Source organism: Delphinapterus leucas, chromosome 3, assembly GCF_059928025.1.
Source record: "Delphinapterus leucas isolate spDelLeu-1000000601 "Yukka" chromosome 3, BTC_Dleu_Yukka2, whole genome shotgun sequence".
Lineage (NCBI taxonomy): Eukaryota > Metazoa > Chordata > Mammalia > Artiodactyla > Monodontidae > Delphinapterus > Delphinapterus leucas.
Window position 1 is genome coordinate 88,351,699 of NC_143131.1, and position 12,185 is coordinate 88,363,883.

The window sequence follows — 12,185 nt, forward strand, 5'->3', positions numbered from 1 at the left end:
ACTCTAAAATCAAAACAGTATGAAGTATCCACAATTCTCATTTCAAGCACACTTCAAGCAAGGTAGACATTTAATGAAACTAAAAGATGTATCAAATGTTCTAAAACGGATTACACATAATAACCAAGAAAGATGCTAGAAAGTGTCACTGTTAGGTTGTGTCCCTACACTGAAATTCTCCAAATAATGCCTAATCATCATTTGCTAGTTAAAGATTAGTCACCTTGGATGAAAAACGTTTGTTAAACTCTGATAGTTACAACTTTCTTATGGAATTATCCTTTATCAGTGAAATATTTTGGAACATTATTGCAACGTTCAAGGTAAGAAGAAGAAATTGCTCAGACTATGGTTTTTAGACAGACTAAGTCTCTAAAAGGAAGGAAAGAATATCTCAATTTATCACTTTTTAAAGGAACTATAGTTTGTTTGAGGTCTGGATTAAAAGAAGACATTCTGGTTAATAGCAACATTATCCCACGATCATAAAGAGGGACCTGCCATTTATTATGTTAATGTGTACCAACTGATGGAGGAATTGGATATAATGTACATCTCTCTCCAGACAAGTATAACAATAGGAAATTTGATCATGACATATCTGCAGGGAGAGCAACATGTTAGCATAGGTAAAGGGGTAATACGAGAGGTAATTTGATTTCATGAACTCCAAATGACTTTGGAGACTACACATGAAATTCTGTGAGTGGTCACAGCGAGGTTGGAAAAGCCAAAGATCAAACTCCATACCTTCTGGCTGCCAGTGTTTCTTTGTCTTTTCCTTATGCCATCAAATGATACATTCAGTCTCAGAAAGAAATTTCTCATTGAAGTGAAACTTAATATAATAAATAATGTAACACCACTGTTTGTAAGCTCATGTTTGTCAACTTAATTTGTCATTCTTCTATATGTAGAAAAGAGATACTCATTATCTCTCTGTTCTTTACTGAACAAATTAGAATTTCTATGAATTCTGCAAGTTGGTAAGAACAAATAACATGAAGTATAGAGATACTCCTTTAAAAAAAACTAATTAAAAGGTTAAGTGAATGATAACTGGACAATTAAATGTAAAGGCAGACAAAGATGAGCCTTTTCAAAACTCTAATCATATAAGCACGTACTTCAATTATTTGAGAAAGATATTCACGCTAAAAGAAATAATGCATAAAATATTATTTTATGCAATCAAAATAGTCAGCAATCCCCATCTTTCTCCAGGACCAAATCCAAATTCCTTACAATGGTCTAAATTCACCTACTTCTTACAATTTCTCTAATTAAACAGCTTATTCAAAGAAAACTATTTAATGCATTATCCCGGAAAATATTCTTGAGTGTGTCCTAATTTTAGTGTTTGCTCATACTTTATGTCTTTTCTCCATGCTCAGCTAAAATCTGCATTTTCTTCACAATACAGGTCAAGATTCATTTCACCTTTAAAATTTCTCTTATCATCTCTTCCCATGGAATTCTATCCCTCTTTTAATTTTCCCCAGCGTTTATTAAGATCTATATCATTAGCCTGGAACCATCCCTAGGATGAGGACCTTGGAGAGCTTGTCTGTTGAGTCCTGACATTTAGTACTGTACTTTGTATAGATAGTTGTATAGTAATTATTTTGTAGGTAAGGATGCTGTTGATGAAATGAAATGTAATACAGTTTTATATCGAGATATACTACTTGCAGAACATTCTACAAGAAATTGTTACTTGACAAACCTAGAGAGTCCTATGTCAACTATATATGGGTAATCTTTCTATCACTCTAAATTCTATTATAATAAGAGGGGTAAGATTCTTTAGAAGATTGAGAGAGATAATTTTAGAAAATAAATTAAAGTTAGTGTATCTACTTATAAAGCATCTAATTAGAGGTTATTATGTATTAGGTACTAGTTGGGCAAAAAATCAATGACTACAGAATATTCAACTATCATTCTATTTTTCTTCAAATAGAAGCAAACTTTTGTCCTATTCCATGTTAATAATTCTACAAATAGAAAATAAACAGATTTTAAAAAGGCATTAACTTTCTGACAATAATTTAGGCTATGTTCTTTAGTGGCTGTATCTAGCTTTTGCTCTAAAGGATTTTTTTTTTTTTTTTTGCGGTACGCAGGCGTCTCACTGTTGTGGCCTCTCCCGTTGCGGAGCACAGGCTCCAGACGCGCAAGCTCAGCGGCCATGGCTCACGGGCCCAGCCGCTCCGCGGCACGTAGGATCCTCCCGGACCGGGGCACGAACCCGTGTCCCCTGCATCGGCAGGCAGACTCTCAACTGCTGTGCCACCAGGGAAGCCCCTCTCATTAAACTTTTTTAATGGGTCTCAAATTCTGTGACAGATTTTTGGTCAAGTTGTTTCCATTAAAAAGTACTGATTGTAAAAACCAATAACTTAAAACAGCCACACACAAAACAAATGGTCCACAACACATTCTCCTTTCCTTCTGAAGGTTTTACGATGCATTGTTATCATTAACCAGTCTTTTGCTATTAAACTTAAATGGCCAATTGAGACAAACAGTTCTGAGACCATTCTTCCACCACTGATTAAGACTGGGGTGGCAGGTATTGGGGATAATATTCATTTAGCCTTCTGAGCTTTCTGAGCAGACTTGGACCTTGCCAGCTCCAGCTGTCTCCTTGTCCACTGCTTTGATGACACCCACAGCAACCGTCTGTCTCATGTCACGCACAGCAAAGTGGCCTAGAGGAGGATAGTCAGAGAAGCTCTCAACACACATGGGTTTACCAGGAACCATATCAACGATGGCGGCATCAGCAGATTTTAAGAATTTGGGGCTATCTTCCAGCATTTTCCCAGAACGATGATCAATCTTCTCCTTCAGCTCAGCAAACTTGAAGGCAAAGTGAGCTGTGTGACAATCCAGCACAGGTGCATAGCCAGCACTGATTTGGCCTGGATGGTTCAAGATAATCACCTGAGCTGTGAAGCCAGCTGCTTCCATTGGTGGGTCATTTTTGCTATCACCAGCCACATTGCCACAACAAACATCTTTGACAGACATGTTCTTGACATTGAAGCCCACATTGTCCCCAGGAAGGGCTTCACTCAAAGCTTCATGGTGCATTTCAACAGACTTCACTTCAGTTGTCACATTGACTGAAGCAAAGGTGACCACCATGCCAGGTTTGATAACACCAGTCTCCACTCGACCCACAGGGACAGTGCCAATACCACCAATTTTGTAGACGTCCTGGAGGGGCAAACACAAGAGTTGTCAGTTGGGCAAGTTGGTGGCAGGATGCAATGCAGAGCTTCAAGCAGTGTGGTTCCACTGGCATTGCCACCTTTACGGGTGACTCTCCATCCCTTGAACCACGGCATGTTAGCACTTGGCTCTAGCATGTTGTCACCATTCCAGCCAGAAATTGGCACAAATGCTACTGTGTCGGGGTTGTAGCCAATTTTCTTAATGTAGGTGCTGACTTCCTTTACAATTTCCTCGTATCTCTTCTGGCTGTAGGGTGGCTCGGTGGAATTCATTTTGTTAACTCCAACAATTAGCTGTTTCACACCCAGAGTGTAGGCCAGAAGGCCATGCTCACGGGTCTGCCCATTCTTGGAAATACCTGATTCAAATTCACCAACACCAGCAGCAACAATCAGGACAGCACAGTCAGCCTGGGATGTGCCTGTAATCATGTTTTTGATGAATTCTCTGTGTCCTGGGGCATCAATGATGGTCACATAGTACTTGCTGGTCTCGAATTTCCATAGGGAGATATCAATGGTGATACCACGCTCACATTCAGCTTTCAGTTTGTCCAAGACCCAGGCATACTTGAAGGAGCCCTTCCCCATCTCGGCAGCCTCCTTCTCGAACTTTTCAATGGTTCTCTTGTCGATCCCACCACATTTGTAGATCAGATGGCCAGTAGTGGTGGACTTCCCCGAATCTACGTGTCTGATGACAACGATGTTGATGTGAGTCTTCTCCTTTCCCATTTTTGCTTAGGTTTAGCAGTGGTTTTCACGACACCTGTGTCCTGGCAGCAAACCCTTTGCGAAAAAGCAAAAAGTTTTTTTCAGTGTTTAAATGGACACATTTTAAATGAAGTAAACTTTCTGATTATTCAGATTATAAATATAATAATAATATATTGTATATACAAAGCGTTTGTCATTAATATGAACTTGTAAAGTCACTGTAGCTAGGTTTAAGCAAAGGGGGATGGTTTACAATGATTGTAAGTAACTCATAAATTCCTTAAAAGGCAGGAAAATCAGGCTTAGAAAGCTATGCAGCCAGGAGTAAAACCAAGATTACCCTAGGATAACCCATATCATACCCTCCAATGCAGGGCAGTGTTTGCTACATTTAGAATCTGCCACCAATTTCTTTCTTCAGAATACATAGATATGCGTGCATGTGTGTGTGCACACATGCATAGATATTTTTATATATCTATATATACTTATACATGTAGAGAGATTATCAAATTCGTGTAGGTCTCCTTGCACAGTGTGAATTTGGGTTGTTCTCAATACAGCCTTTGATCTTTTCATAAAGTACTGGATTAAGAAAACACTCTAGATATTGTTTTGTATATATATATATACAATCAGAGTAGATAAAAATGGGGAAGAAGCAAGTTTATTTGTGATTTGTTTACCTATTACAAGAACCACTTTTGGTATCTTTCATCCCACCCTGCCCTGATGTATCTGTATTGCAGTTGGAAGGAGAGGGTCAGGCAGGTTTAGGTAAATAGAGCTAGTGTAGGTGTATGGGGCCTATTGAGTTCTCTTCTTTCCCTTTATTCTTCTAATTTAGACAAAAATCATTTTGCCATATGTAGAGGAATGTTGTCAAGGATTAAAAAGGAGAAAAACCTGAATTAAGGATATAATGTACTGGCAATCACAAAAATTGAACCTAAAAATAGTAAGGGATCCAACTAATGTCTTTAACGTTCATGAACCATGCCCCTGAGATTACACCCTGATTTCTGGTGTTAAAAATGCATTAACTAAATTCTAATTCAACAAAATGTTTTCCTCCAATTTAAATTTCATTCTATACAGAAAAGCATTCTTGTCTTACACCCAAAAAGTGTTTATTTGCAGACATTCTCTTTTGCAGTTATGCAAGTGTTAGTAATTTAAGTGATGGTGTGCCTTTCTCCATTCTTATTCCTTTCTACTATTTCTTTGTCTCCAGTAATTTTTCTCCTTGTGATGTAACTCTCTCTTAAAAGAAGGATATAAGAGAGTTTACTGTGATAGCAAATTGTTTTTCCATTCTTTTTGTTGTTTTATTGTTTGTTTTGCTTTTATTGTCAAAACCTGTTTGTATTTACTATGTGTTTTAAGAAGATGATCGTAGCATTTTTCAGGTGAAGGTGATTAAACTGTACTGTAAACATCAAAAGAAAAAATCTACAGTTTAACAAATCCAACAGTGAATGATATAAAATATCTTTAGCTTTTCTGGTGACAATATTTATATACTGACAATATTCAATTTGGACAGCCTTCTGGTACATCAAAGAGTAAGTGTGGTCTCCATTATTTCAATTACTGTACAACATATTTGTTTAAAAATGTTTTTCAAAGAGTATAGTTTTAGAAAATGAAGATGATTATTTGGATAATGAAAAACATCTTAACAAAAGAAATTATAATGAAAGATGCACATCTGTAATTAACTTTTTGGCCTCAGTGTGATTTTCACTCTGTTAGGAAAAACATAGAGACTATTTAGACTACAGATATAGATGAGGGAACAAACAACCTCTCTCCCAACTAAAATGCATTTTATTCATATGGATATTGATATACTTGAGGTAAAAAGATCTGGTAAAGTCTCCTTGGTCTATCTTGGCCAACAACACTATCTAGTAAATAACAAGATAAAATTGATCCTAGGATGTGTCTGACTCATGCTTCCACTGAAACATGATGGTTGTTGCCCAATTGTGCTATTTTATTATAGTACCTCCCCTCCTCAAAAAAATGCAAAATACAGCAATCACAATATGCCCTTTTGTGATTCAGGCAGGGGGAAACTTGTTTCTTTATTAATGCTTGATTTGAATATTTTGTCTGAGAGCCTCCTGAGGGCTCTCTGACTTACAAAGTAGTCTGGCAGACCTCTGAGGTATGAGGGTGTTCTCCCTGGGGTGCTATTTTTCCATCCTCCAAACTCTAATACAGGGCAACAGGGGCTAGGCATAACTGTAGAAAACCAGTCGACTAGCCCCAGCCAAATGCAGGTTAAGGTGGTGCCATAGAGAAGAATATAATATTTTTAGATCCACATAACCCTTTTCTCTACAATTTCAAGTGTCAAAAATATAGTATGTCTTATTTCTAAAGAAATGAAAAAATTGTATCTAAGTGATTCCATAAATGTCAAGCAATTGTAAACAGTGGCCACATTGCATGATAAATATAAATAATAGCCAAGGGTAACACCACAGGATGAGCTATCAGAGACCACCTGCAGACTAGGAGTGAGTCCTCCCAGTAGATAAGGATCTAAATTTTAAGTCTGGGCTTCCCTCGTGGCACAGTAGTTGAGAGTCCGCCTGCCGATGCAGGGGACGCGGGTTCGTGCCCCGGTCCGGGAAGGTCCCACATGCCGTGGAGCGGCTGGGCCCGTGAGCCATGGCCGCTGAGCCTGCGCGTCCGGAGCCTGTGCTCCGCAACGGGAGAGGCCACAGCATTGAGAGGCCCGCGTACCGCTAAATAAATAAATAAATAAATAAATAAATAAATAAATTCTAAGTCATATGGCACAAAGGGGACAAATAGATTTCCAGTGAGACACAAACCTCATACATACATATTCCTGTTTGAACATAACTGACATTGCATAATGCCCTGGTAGAATTCAGCTACTCGTTTTCATGGCATCTCTGTTCTCCTCAGCTCACTGTTAGCTCTGTGAGAGCAGAGATTTTGTCTGTTTTGTTCACTGCTGAACTCTGAGCACCTAGAGAAGTGTCTGACACAAAGTAAGGGCTCACTAAATATTTATTAAATAAATGAACTCCAGAGAAATGGGTGTCTCCCTAAAGCTGGCTCATAGCCTGTTGCTGAGCAGAATTTCTAACTGGACCTAGTTGTCTTCTGTTTTCTTCCTGTCTCTGTGCATTTTCTCAACTTGTTCTCTCTTTTTGCTATGAAATGAATGTTTGTGTCTCCCCAAATTCAATATGTTGAAGCCCTAGTGTTATGGTGTTTGAGACTTTAGGAGGTAATTAAGTCATGAGTGTAGAAGCCTCATGATGGGGTTAAGAGAGGAAAAGAGTCAGCCCTTTCTGTCTCTTCACCATGTGGAATGAGAAAAGGGCAGCCTATAAATCAGAAAAAGGGCACTTACCAAGAATTTGACCATGCTGGCCCCCTGATCTCAGACTTCCAGCCTCCAGAACTGTGAGAAATAAATGTTTGTTGTTTAAGCCACCTGGTCTATGGTATTCTGTTATAGCAGCACAAATTGTCTAACATCCTTTGCCTATCCAAAAATCCTACCCAGCCTTCAGCTTCTACCTTTATTATATAGAAATGTCTGATTATCCCATAAATCATGAATTCCTATAGATTCATATTCAAAAATATATATTGTGACTTAATTGAGCTCTACCTTGCTCAAAAATGTTGCTGCTCTCTCCATTCTTCCACTCAACAAATATTATCGACTGACTACCATTTGGGGGGCACTATTTTAAGGAATTTGGGGTATATCAGAGAACAACAAAGAATCCTGATGTTGAACAAGGAAGAGAGACAACAAATAAGTAAATTACATAGTAGGTTTGAAGGAGAAAAGAAAATTACAGCAGGGTAAAGAGATCAGAACTGCTAGAGTGAGCATCCAGAAATCTGCACTACAAATAGGGTGCAAAGTAGGTCATCAAGATTTTGAGATTGGGGAAAGACATGGAAGCTGTGTAGGAGCTAATCATGTAGATATCTGGGGTGAAGGCCTTCCAGACAAAGGGTATATTTGAAGTTGAAGAGCATCCTTGGTAAACTGAAGGAAAAAAACCATGGCAAAATAGCTATAGCACAGTGTCCAAAAGAAAGAGTATTAGGAGATGAGGTCAGGGAGAGAATAGGAAGCCAGATTACACAGGACCTGAAGCCCACATTAAGGACACAATCTTTAACTTGAGTAAAGAGAGGAGCTATCCTAGGGTTTGATCTAACTTAGCTTTTAAAACTGAACCTATGAAAGGACCGTGACGTAAATACATCTTATATACATGAAGTTCTGATGCAGTATTGTGCTTCCATGTTGACTGGCCAAATGATATATGAGCATTTTCATGCAGCACTGCTGACTTTGCAAAAATCTACAGGAAGAGAGCTATGAGACCAGTCTCACCCTCTTAAGTAAAGCATTATCCATAAAGAAAGGCAGCATTATTTACTGGCTGAGACCACAGGCTCTGGAATCAAGCTGCATGGGTTTGAAAACCACCATATACTAGTTTCAAATCTTCAGTTTCCTCATTTTTAAAATCCCTACTTCCTAGTGGAGGGGGAGATGATATAAATATTAAATGTGAAATTGTATGAAAGATGCATAGTACCATCATCAGGGAATAGAATAACAAGTCACTTGTATGCATATGATACCATATGGTAGTTGTAAGAATTTAAGGAGATATACCATATAAGCACACATAGTAAGCACTCCATAACATATATAATTGCATACCACTATTATTGCCATTGTCAAAACCAACTATCAAAATGCATTATTAAACATTATACATTTTCAGGCAGTAATTTAATACACCCCATTGTATTTAGCATGCAGAATGAAAATGACAATTACAATAATTACAATTACCATTTTAATCCAGTGTAGTTCAACAAAAGATTAGATACGTGTATGAACACTAATAATGTGTGCAGAAAATTCATGACAAAAGAAATTGCAGGCATCTAGAAACTAAAGGGTCAGAGAAATAACATAAATCAGAACCTTTCATAGTTATTGATATCATTCCATTTAAATTCTGCTTTTGTTTCAATGGACTTTTTTCCTGAAACATACTGTTTACCTCATATTTGTAGATGAAGATATTTCACTAAGACAATAAAAAAGGAGATAAAATTGTCCTTTTGAAGCCCCCATTTCCCACCCAGTCATACCCCGTGCTCAGGAATCAAGGAAACCTCAATGGGATATTACCTGTAGTCATTTTTCAAGTCAACTAGTAAGTATTTATTTAATCTGTTCCCTAAAAAGATATATACCAGGTATTATTTGAGTTTTATCACAGTGTTGCAAATTCTGAAATAGATTGGCATCTCGGTAAATTGCAATTTCAATATGGATAATATTATCTTTCCCTTGTAATCAGTTTGCAGTGAGAAACCTACCATTTTATCTTTACCTAGAAGTTCTAGAGATTTTGCCCTTTAATTTAATGTCTAAATTGATTCTGTTCTCTTTCCACAACTAATAACTGTATTTGGTTCATTTTCAATAAAGCTTAATGACTAAATTAAAAGGGTTAATCAGGTTTAAATAAAGATGAGGGTGACATTTCTTCCATATTTGTCTGGCTCCCAACCTGCTTTCTGCTAACTTTGAATTCCGCCTTCTGTCAAAATTATGCCCTCTAAAAACAAGTGTTGTGAAAAGGGCCATATGGGGCAAAATTGAGTTTTGGCATCCAAAATGTAAGGATATTTTTAAATAAAAACTTTATAACAAATGAGGTAGTCATTTAATTAACATTTTAGGTAGGGGTCATTGCTTTTCATTTGGATGAAGAAAAGCTAAAAAGAAAATCCCAGGAGAAGATATAACATCAGAACACTTTGCTAAACACTAAAAAATGGGCATGAGACAGTAACATGAGGTCTATACTGAATCCCATTGAAGGCTGTAATTAGCCCATACTTCAGTATTTTGTACAATACAATGAAGCACTATTTTACCCAATATATCTTAATTAAAAGCAAAAACACAATACAACACAAAGCTACCATCAAAGAGGCGTTATTGGCACTCACACAATACAGAAGATGGGGAAGGATTTTGTTTTCTTTGTTTGGCAAGAAAATTGGAACTAGGCATTCTATTTTCCACACAGCTCTCAATATAGAAGCATTTGTGAACCAAAAATTGCATTTGCACTGTAAATGATATGGATGAAAGCCACAGAGAAAGAGATAGTTTGTTGTTTTATAATTCAATAGTAGTAATGCTTGGATTTCTTTTATTTCTCTCTTACAAAGAAAATAATTATTGAAAGCTTGGTTTTTACCACAATAAGAGAGTTAGTTGAAGGTTCTAATGTACATGTTTTATATTCCCTTTTCACTAGAATGCATTAATTATGCAGTAACATTAAAATATACACACAAAATAATTTTCTTGTCACCTCAGTTTAAGATTTTGAATATCAAAGATACCATAACTCTCCACTGTGGTCTATTCTTCATAATTATCTAATACAAGGGAAGAAAAACAATAAAGTAAATGCTAGTTTATAAAAATTATGGACAAATTGTCTCCCCAGAATCCAGTTATGTCTATACTGAAGTAAGCAGAAAAAAAGGTGAAATGAAGGTGATTCAAATACCATCAAAGATCTTCAATGTGACCATTCATACAGATTTCTGTCAACTTGAATGAGACAGTTGAAGAGTGAAAATGAAAATAAAGTTCTAAATAATTTATATGAAGAAAGACAACCCAATACTTACACTAAAGTCAACCATAAGACAGATCATAATGTCTGAAGATCTAACATATTTTATTTTATATTTGATATCTAAGATGTTATTTCTAGTAAATTCTTCAAGAATTTGTGTAACAGCAATGCCTTACCAACTAGAGAGCAAAATGAACAATGGTATACCAGCTGACTACTTCCACACACAGTGCTGAATGAGTCTAAATTGCTATAAACCTTAAACTAAACTTTGAGGGTTGGCTCATTCTAACTGCTCTTGAAAAATGGGAAAGGAGAAGAGTCAGGAAAGTACAGGTTATCATTAGTATAGTCTAGAAGCACTAATTACAGATGAGGAAGCACAAAGATGATCTGACTTTTCCCAAACCATATGGGTAATACAAAAGGGAAGACCAGAACCCAGGATATCTATTTCCCAAGCCCTTTTCTTCAACTTTACAATGATGAAATGTTTTTTAATATCCAAATCTATAAAAGATAAGCCTAATAATCAAGTCAATCAGGAACATGTGAACTACAATCCAGAGCCTATCCTGCACCTGTATATCATGCTGCTAACAATTTCCCTGAACATTGCCCCATCACACAGTGGAATAGCAGACCCCAAAAATGTGTCAAGGAGCACACGAAAATAATGCTCTTCAGTGAACAGCTCGTAACTTATTTTATCTGTCTTTTGTGAGAATTATGGAAACTAAACTGAGCTAAGCCCAAAGTGAGGAATGTGGGGGCCTGAAATGAGATAAGAAGTTTGGATGGACACTGAAGAACTAGAAAACTCAAGTTTAATGGGTCTGCCTGAATCTGTGTGATATATAGGAGAGAAGTCGGAGGCTGAAGTCTAAGTAGATGGTACATATAAACCACATAAATCCATGAATTAGTCTCCAGTGCTGCTCACATAAACAAATCTTCCCCCAATCTACAGGAGAAAAGCAAAAGAGAGAGTGGTGAAAAGGAGAACGGGAGTCCTGCTTCCCCATTCCTTCTAGCCTCCCTCTATGTTTATACCTATTAATGAATCCAACAGGAAAAGATCATCTCTAGAGGCAGAGAAGTGTAGCTGATTTGGAAAAGTCCTGCTCTAGTGACTTATACGGTATAGTTTCTGTACTGGTGTTTTTAGGGGGGAAAACGTCTCTCTTCATGAGACGTTCTAAGTTTGATATTGGAGTCAAAAATAATCTATCACATATTATTTTTTCAGTTAAATGAAGTATCTGCTTTCTGATTTTCATAACAGGCTATATATTTAAAGAACTCAGTTGTGAAAACTACAACAGAATGAATTTCATAGCAATATCTCTGTGGCTCCCTTGAGTCCAAATTTCCAATTTACCAAATCTCAGAGCTATCAGCCATTCTTGTGTATAGAAAATCTTAAAGACAGGGAAGGATGCCATCTTTGTACCCTTTTCATGTCTAAATCCTGGCAAGGTGACTGGTACATAGTAGGTACTTAAAATATATGATGAATGAATATGTG

General features: G+C 37.0%; 1 pseudogene; it reads right to left on the minus strand.

Moving 5' to 3' along the window:
* Positions 1-2,308: 2,308 nt before the first annotated feature.
* LOC111183830 (elongation factor 1-alpha 1 pseudogene) lies at positions 2,309-4,001 on the minus strand (annotated as a pseudogene).
* Positions 4,002-12,185: the final 8,184 nt, after the last annotated feature.